This window comes from Vombatus ursinus, unplaced genomic scaffold, assembly GCF_900497805.2.
Source record: "Vombatus ursinus unplaced genomic scaffold, bare-nosed wombat genome assembly UNPS02014812.1, whole genome shotgun sequence".
Taxonomy (NCBI): domain Eukaryota; kingdom Metazoa; phylum Chordata; class Mammalia; order Diprotodontia; family Vombatidae; genus Vombatus; species Vombatus ursinus.
Genome location: NW_020954590.1, coordinates 47,928,576 through 47,938,055, shown reverse-complemented (window position 1 = coordinate 47,938,055; position 9,480 = coordinate 47,928,576). Strand labels below are relative to the sequence as shown.

Sequence of the window (9,480 nt, the reverse complement as noted above, 5' to 3'; positions counted from 1 at the left end):
GATTTTTCCCAGATGAATGGATGGATGAGAACAATTTGTTCCAACCACCATGAAGTAGGCATTGTGGAGTACTTAGACCTCGATCAGACATTAAAGACACCAAGGTCATCCCCTGCATCCTGGGCCATTGCCAGTCATCTTGACTTTTGTCTTTCCACTGGACTACAATGACTCTGGAGGAGAGAGTGAGGTTGATGGCTTTATGTAACTCTTCCTCTCTAAGATATGACCTCTAGACATCATTGGTCCTCTTTGAAAACAAAGGACAAACAACAATATCTAATCTATATATTTATTGTGCTTACATAATTGTTTGCATATTGTCTTCCCCCTTAGACTGTAAGTTAAAGCACAGGGATTTTTTTTGAGGGAGAGGCTTTTTTTTATCCCAGCATTTAGCACAGTGCCCAGCACATAGTAGGTGCTTAATAAATACTAGTTGACTGACTGACTGACTAAAGTATATGTTGACCTTTCCAGGCATAATGAAACATTTTTATGACAATAATATACATACTCACCAAGGTTCCCTTTGGGAACCTTGATGAGGGTATTAGAAAGAAACTGTAGGCTTCCATAAATGGAATTCCACAGTGGACAACATTCAGCTCTAGATCTATGAAACTGTAAACCTTACCATTTAGAGAATGTAAGAGTCAGTCATATTTATTACAGATTCTTTCTTTTCAGTAGTCCTGGTTGAACCACATACCAAGGTACTGAAAGGACTTTAGAATATGATTTCTAAATTGCTACATGTGATAGTAGAAAAATTGTGACAAAGAAGAAAGGTATTGTAGGACTTGAAACAGAAATATCTAGTAATAATAAGATAAAGTGTTTTCTTAAAGGGGGAAAAAGAGTGGGTTATTCAACTATTGATAGATGGGTATGAATTCAGTTCCTGGAAAAATTCCAGAATGCATCACTGAAGGAATGGCTTGTGAACATTTAATAGGGAATAGTGATTACTGTGCACCAACTTGGAATTTTTTTGTTTTGGCGAGGCAATTGGGGTTGAGTGATTTGCCCAGAGTCACAGAGCTAGTCAGTGTTATGTGTCTGAGTTCACATTTGAACTCAGGTCCTCCTGACTCCAGGGCCAGTGCTCTATCCACTGAACCACCTAGCTGCTCCCCACTCCCCACCCCCATTTGAGAATCTTAAGAACAATTCATGCCAGAATAATACCATTTTCATTATAAACATGATAATGAGCATCATTGAGGGCAGTATGGTTAGTGGAATGAAAAAAAAATCAAAGAAGAGATAAGACTGCTGCTTGGTTTGGAAGAGACAATGGTAATACTTGAAATCATAGACATGGCTTTGAATCTGGACTGTATTACTTCCTGTGTGAATTTTGGTGAGTTAGTTTTACCACTCAGTCTTAGTTTATTTTCCTTTTATTTCATTTACTTTTATTTTTAATTTAATGTAAGTTTTGAACTTAAACCAATAAAATTGACACATGTAGAAAGGGTCACACATGAAATTGCAGATAATCTCTAATATATATAGCTTGCTTTTATATGCACATGTGTGTGTTCAAACTGGAGGTTTTAAAGTTGTCTTATTTATTTATTCTTATTTCTGGTCTTCATTTTGTTCCCTTCTCTGTATTAAAAATAATGTTGCAATGCCCTCTCTCTTTTTTTCTTTTGCTTTCTTGCCTCCCTCTATTTCTCCTCACCTTTCTATATGATTGTCAACTGCGTATTTTTCTCCATCTTACCTGCTTGTACATTTTTTTCTCTTTCACCTACCCCCTTTTTGTTTCATTGTTTAAAATGTCTCTTTGTAGTTTATTACATGAATTTGGTATGCTGCTGTTAAACAGTGGAGTCCAAATGGTTACATTATAAAATCTGTGAGGTTTTTAAACTTGTGACAAGAGACATGAGGGAGTTTTTCTACAGAATACAAGGAAATCCTGACTCAATCTCCAATGATCCAATACTTAAAATTCATGAACCTTCAGCTGGTCATCCTTAGCCATTGGCATATATTCTTATACTGGTTAGAATGGGGCTGAATTATGTCTCCGTATTCTGGATGTTCAATTATAGTACCAGTGCATACAAATTTCTTCTTAAATACTTACAATGTTTATTTTTATTATAATTACTAGTTCTGATTATAATCACAACTCTTAGCTTGAATTCTTATATTGATATAATCCTTAGTCCCCCCAAAGAAGCAGGTCATCACCTTTACTTATATCATCAAAGAAATCAAAAGAGTGGAGGTTCTGGAGAGTAGACATATGGTTCTTTTTCCTTATTTGAAATGTCCTGTGGAAGATTGTAGCCACAAAAAGGGTTGGAGTATGGGGAGAAGTATTTAGGCAACTCAAGCAAGAGGCTGCTGAGTCCTCAAGCAGTAGCTCAGTTTCTGGGGCACTGTTTCTGTCTTTACAGAGCAGAAGGTAGTGAAAGAGGAATTTGCTTAATATATCTGATCTTTAACTGTTATTATTGTTTCTGCTCCATTGTCCCTTTTCTCTTCTTGTCTCACTCCTGTCTTGGCATTTTATTCCTTAGTAGTGTGTATAATCTCTATAAGATGTATTTCAAGGAGGCATGGACTAATATCTCTGAAATCATGTCCACCACTCTCCAAGAGAAACTTGATTCTTTTCAAGGAGGAGAGATAGAAAAGAGGCCATAGGATTCGACACTCAGTTATTTCTGGGAGGGTGTACTATACTACAATTATATCTCTCTTTTTCTCTAAATATTGATGGACACAATGTTTAGATTTTCTTAACCACTGTATCTTAATGGGCGCTGAGGGAGAGTGCCTCAATCTTAAACTCTGATGTTTAACTTGTTCCCACCTATATTCTGATTTACTTCTCCTACGACCATTAAAATAGAACTAAACCATTTCCATATCCTCTTCTTGTCTTGTTATTTTATACCACCTGCTTGACTTTTGAAGATATTAAAGATCAGAAAAGATGTTTGTTTCTTCTTTTTCTATTAGCATGTAAATCCTTCCAATTGATTGAATGTTTTTATCTTTCTATGTTCCTTTTGTCTCTTGTGTTTCCATTTCAAATTTTTTATCCTGACCTTTTAAAAAATCATGAATGCCTGAAATTCTCTATTTCACTAAAGTTCTATTTTTCTGCTGATATGATTATACTCACTTTTGCCAAATAGGTTATCTGTGGTAATAAATTATTATCCTTTGACTTTTAGAATTTTGGATTCTAGTATTTCCTCTTCTTTTGAGTGTTAGCTGACAAATCTTGTGCAGTACTGGCATTGGCTTCTTAGTACTTGAACTCTTTCTTTTTAGCTACTTAAAATATATTTTTTTTCTCTTACCTGGAAACCCTGAACTTGGCTATGATACTCCTGTGAGTTGCATATTATAGTTTTTTTTTTCAGGAGCTGGCCAATGGATTATGTTTATTTTTACTTTGTATTTGTATTAGAAGAGATTTGGGTAGATTTCATTTATGATTTTTTGGTGGAAAGGAGTTAAACATCTTTTTGTATTTTTTGAAATATAGCACCCAATAATTTTTGAAGGATGGCACATATTTCAGGAACTACAATGATTCTTAGATTATTTCTAGTTGGCTTATTTTTGAAGTTAGTTTTTAAAACATAATGTATACTTTAGATATTCTTTTTTCAAACTTTTGATTTTGTTCTTAACATTTCTTGTTGTCTCATGAGTTGTTTTCTATTTGGCTCATTCTAATTTGTAAGGTATTTAATAATTAGGTAAATTTTGCTACAGTCTCTTCTAAGGTAATTATTCTCCTTGTCATTCTCACCCTCTCTAGCTATTATATTTTTATGTCTTTTCTCCTAGATTATTTTGTATTTCTTGTAAACAGGAAAATATTTTCTCTGAGGCAACATTTGAACATTTTGTAGAATTATTCTCTTTTTTCTGGTTTTAGGACTTGGCATTCTCTTAGTCCATGGAAATTATTCACTCTGTTTGACATTTTCTATATCCAGACTGGTAGCTTGTGCTTGGTTCAAAAGCTAATCCTGTAGTCATTGATAGTATAGGTTGGCCCTGTTTGATCCTGCTTTTAGTGGCTAAGATTAGGCCCTGCCTTCTGGAGGGATTGTCTAGTTTTGTCTTCTCTTGTGGTTTTGGCTCGGGTTGGATTGATGCTTTGTTGGTCATGGGCTGCCTGGTGCTGATTTAACCCTTTCTCCTATAGTGGATTATACCCTTGTGTCACTTTCTCTTTTGGAATGCTCTTCTGTCTCTTGCCTCAGATGGAGGCCTTGGCTCACCCTTCACTGGGCCTGGAATCTAATCAGTCCCCATTTCTTTCAGCAGTTTAGATCCCTAAGTCACCGCATATTAGGCACTGGTTTAACATGGATTTTAGTCCTCCACATTGGTGCATTTCAGTCTCTACACTTTTAAAGTGAAGGGAATATACTAATTTTAAGGTCTCTTCCATAAATTCTATGATTATAGTTAAGAATAACAATCTAGATATAATATTCCTAAATTTGTTTAGGATGATGATAAGATTTGTTGGATTCAGAGTTTTTTATCCCTGAATCAAAGAATTGGTTGCTTGTTGTACTTAATTCTCAAAGAGGACCAAAATAACATCATTATGTTTGGGTCAAGGTACAATGTATTTTACTGTGGCTGATCAGAACAAAAAGAACTTGGAAGGTTCTATCACAGGTTGGGTACAAATGGTCCATGTGAACATTTGGGGTAGAGATTCTCTAAATTTGTACATCTCATGTTTCTTCTGAGTTACTACAATTCTGCTTTGTTCATAGAGCACAATCCTTTGATGTGGGCTTGCCATGTTGGGCAGTTCTGTGCTGATGTTTCCTCCTCTCACAATGGATTCTAAATCTTTATTTTATTTTAATTAATTTATTTTTTATTTTAGTTTCCAACATTCTTTTCCACAAGATTTTGAGTTCCAAAGTTTCTCCCCATCTCACCACTCCCCCCACCCTAAGATAGTGTGATTTCTGAATACTCCTTCCCCTAATCTGCCCACCCTTCTATCACCTCCCCCCTCTCTTATCCCCTTCCCCTTCTATTTTCCTGTAGGGAAGAATAGATTTCTATACCCCATTGTCTGTACATCTTATTTCCCAATTGCATGCAAAAGCAATTTTTAACATTTGTTTCCAAAGCTTTGGGTTCCAAATTCTCTCCCTTCCTCCCTCCCCACCACCCTCATTGAGATGGCAAGCAATTTGACACAGGTTATACATGTGTAGTCATGCAAAACACTTCCATAGTAGTCATGTTAGGAAAAACTAACTATATTTCCCTTCATCCTATCCCAACCCCCATTTATTCTATTCTCTCTTTTGACCTGTCCCTCCTCAGAAGGATTTGCTTCTGATTATCACCTCCCCCCATCTGCCTCCCTTCTATCATCACCCCCTCTTATGCCATTCTCCCCTATTTTCCTATAGGGTAAGATAGATTTACATATCCAATTGAGTGTGTATGATATTCCCTCCTTAAGGCAAATGCAACGAGAATAAGATTCACTCATTCCCTCTCACCTTCCCCCACTTCACCTCCACTGTAAAAGCTTTTTCTTGTCTTTTTTATGTGAGATAATTTACCTCATTCTACTTCTCCCTTTCTCCTTCTTCCAGTATAATCCTCTCTCACCCCTTAATTTTGTTTTTTAGATATCACCCCTTCATCTTCAACTCACCCTGTGCCCTCTATCTATCTATCTATCTATCTATCTACATATATTTTTTTCCCTCCAACTACCCTGATACTGACAAAGTTCTCATGAGTTATAAATATCATCTTTCCATGTAGGAATGTAAACAATTAAAGTTTAGTAAGTTCTTTAAGATTTATCTTTTCATGGTTCTCTTGAGTCTTGTATTTGATAGTCAAATTTTCTATACAGCTCTGGTCTTTTCATCAAGAATACTTGAGGGTGGAGTGAAAGCAGTTCTCCCCCAAAAGCCCTCCAAATACCAGTAAAAAAATTGATCTAAACAAATTCTAGAGCAGCAGAACCCACAAAAAGACAGAGTGAAACAAATTTCCAGCCTAAGACAGCTTGGATGGTTGATTGGAAAGGTCTGTTGTGTTGGGCTGGGAGAGGAGCTCAGTTCAGTATGGGTGCTCAGGCAAAGACCAGGCCTCAGTAAACCTGGAGCAGTCCTCAGAGTACTGAATCATGGGGAGCTGTGGTGGTTTCCAGACTTCTCAACCCCAAAATGCCGAAGACAACTTAGAAGGTTGGTAGGAAAGGTCTGCAACCTCAGTGAGAGAGAGAAGCTCCATCCCAGACTTAGTCCTGGTTCAGGCCCAGGAGGGTGGCTGCTTCTGGAGCTGTTGGCCCACAGACTAAGGGGGAATCAAGTGGCTGATCAGAAGTGGATGGCAGGGATCTCATTGCTGGTGCTGAGGCAGGATTGGTGTGCTTTGCCTGTGCTTAGATCCGGGTCACTGTTTTGGGTAGGGCAAGGAGGAGCACTAGCATGGTGGAGCTTGTAGTGACAGCAGAGAGGGAATCCTCCTCACAGTTCCAAGTCAGAAAAGAGTTCGTGTGCTCACTTGCAGGCCAGAGCACAGGCCAGGAAAAGAGTAAATACCTTACCCCTTATCATACGACCCTGGAAAAACTGAAAATTTACAAATCCCTAGAAGCATCTCTGAAAACAGCTGCACAAAACCCCTGAAGATTGGGAGAATACATTCTCCACACTGGAATCAGATCCCTACCTTAACAAAGAGTTTATAACTCAAGTAATTGGCTGGGATCAAGATCAAACTGCACAAAAAAAAATCAGACCATAGAATCTTTCTTTGGTGACAAAGAAGATCAAAACATACAATCAGAAGAAGACAACAAAGTCAAAACTCCTACATCCAAAGCCTCCAAGAAAAATATGAATTGTTCCCAGACCATGGAAGAGCTCAAAAAGGATTTTTTTTAAAATTTATTTTCAGTTTTCAACATTTACTTCCACAAGTTTTTGAGTTCCAAATTTTCGCCCCATCTCACCCCTTCCCCCACCCCAAGATGGCATGCATTCTGAATACCCCTTCCCCTAGTCTGCATACCCTTCTATCTCTCCTCCCCCTTCTCTTATCCCCTTCACCTTCTATTTTCCTATAGGGCAGGATAGATTTCTGTACCCCATTTCCTGTATTTCTTATTTCCCAATTGCATGTGAAAACATTTTTTAAAACATGTGTTTTTAAATCTTTGGGTTCTAAATTTTCTCCCTTCCTCCCTCCCCACCCACCCTCACTGAAGAGGCAAGCAACTCAATATACGTTATATATGTGCAGTTATGCAAAACATTTCTACAATAGACATGCTGTGAAAAACTAACTCTATTTCCCTTAATCCTATCCTGCCCCCCCCATTTATTCTATTCTTTCTTTTGACCCTGTCCCTCCTCAGAAGTGTTTGCTTCTGATTGCCCCTTTTCCCAATCTCCCCTTCTCTCTATCATCCCCCTACTCTCTTGTCCCCTTCCTCCCCTATTTTCCTGTAGGGTAAGATAGATTTCCATACCCAATTGAGTGTGTATGTCATTCCCTCCTTAAGTCAAATCCTATGAGAATAAGATTCACTCATTCCCTCTCACCTTCCCCCATTTCCCCTCCATTGTAAGAGCTTTTTGTGAGATAATTTACCCCATTCTACCTCTCCCTTTCTCCTTCTTCTAGTATAATCCTCTCTCACCCCTAAATTTTAATCTCCAGATATGATCCCTTCATCTTCAACTCACCCTGTGCCCTCTATCTATCTATCTATCTATCTATCTATCTATCTATCTATCTATCTATCTATCCATCTATCTATCTACATACATATAATTCTTTCCCTCCATCTACCCTAATACTTACAAAGGTCTCATGAGTTACAAATATCATCTTTCCATGCAGGAATGTAAACAGTTCAACCTTAATAAGTCTCTTATGATTTCTCTTTCCTGTTTACTGCTTCATCTTCCACCTGAGTCTTGTATTTGAAAGTCAAATTTGCTTTTCAGCTCTGGTCTTTTCATCAATAATGCTTGAAAGTCCTCTATTTCACTGAATGACCATTTTTTTCCCCGAAGGATTATACTTAGTTTTGCTGGGTACGTGATTCTTGGTTGTAATCCTATCTCCTTTGCCCTCTGGAATATTATATTCCATGCCCTGCAGTCCCTTAATGTAGAAGGTGATAAATCATGTGTTAACCTGATTGTGTTTCCACAATACTTGAATTGTTTCTTTCTGGCTGCTTGTAATATTTTCTCCTTGACCTGAGAGCTCTGGAATTTGGCTACAATATTCCTAGGAATTTTCCTTTGGGGATCTCTTTCAGGAGGAGATTGGTGGATTCCTTCAATTTCTATTTTGCTCTCTGGTTCTAAAATATCAGAGCAGTTTTCCTTGATAATTTCTTGAAAGATGATGTCTAGGCTCTTTTTTTGATCATGGCTTTCAGATAGTCCAATAATTTTTATATTCTATCTCCTGGATCTATTTCCCAGGTCAATTGTTCTTCCAATGAGATATTTCACATTGTTTTCTAATTTTTCATTCTTTTGGATTTGTTTTACAGTGTCTTGATTTCTCATAAAGTCACTAGCTTTCAATTGCTCTACTCTAATTTTTAAGGAAGTATTTTCTTCAGTAATCTTTTGGACTTTCTTTTCCATTTGGCCAATTTTGCTTTTTAGGGGCATTCTTCTCTTCATTGGCTTTTTGGACCTCTTTTGCCATTTGAGTTAGGCTATTTTTTAAGGTGTTATTTTCTTCAGTATTTTTTTGGGTCTCCTTTAGCAAGCTGTTGACTTGTTTTTCATGATTTTCTTGCATCACTCTCATTTCTCTTTCCAGTTTTTCCTCTACTTCTCTTACTTGCTTCTCAAGATCCCTTTTGAACTCTTCCCAGGCCTGGGATTGATTCATATTTTTCTTGGAGGCTTTGGTTGTAGGAGCTTTGGCTTTGTTGTCTTCTTCTGGTTGTATGTTTTGATCTTCTTTGTCACCAATTTAAGATAATATAGTCTGACTCTTTTTGCACTGCTTACTCATGATCCTGGCCAGTTACTTGAGTTTTAAACTCTTTGTTAAGGCAAGAGTCTGCTTCTAATGTGGAGAATATACTGTCCCAAGCTTCAGGGGTTTGTACAGCTGTTTTTAGAGATATTTCTAGGGACCTGTAAATTTTCAGTTCTTCCAAGGTGATATGATAAGGGGTGAGGTGTTTCCTCTCAAATGTCACAACAAGTTCCACCATGCCAGTGCTCCTCCTCACCCCAGGACCGCCCCTCAGAATTGTGACCCAGATCCAAGCATGGGCAAAGCAAGAGATTCCTGCCTCAGCACTGGCAAAGAGATTCCTGCAATCCCCCTTTGATCAACCACTGGATTCCCTCTCAGTCTGTGGTCCAGGAAGCTCAGGAATCAGCTGTGGCCCACGCTCGGGACTTGTGACTGAGACCTAGCTTCTAACTCTCACCACAGTCACAGACT

At 37.8% G+C, this 9,480-nt stretch overlaps 1 pseudogene; it reads right to left on the bottom strand.

The window, feature by feature from the left end:
• Window positions 1-1,960: 1,960 nt before the first annotated feature.
• On the bottom strand, window positions 1,961-2,266 carry LOC114053767 (annotated as a pseudogene).
• Window positions 2,267-9,480: the final 7,214 nt, after the last annotated feature.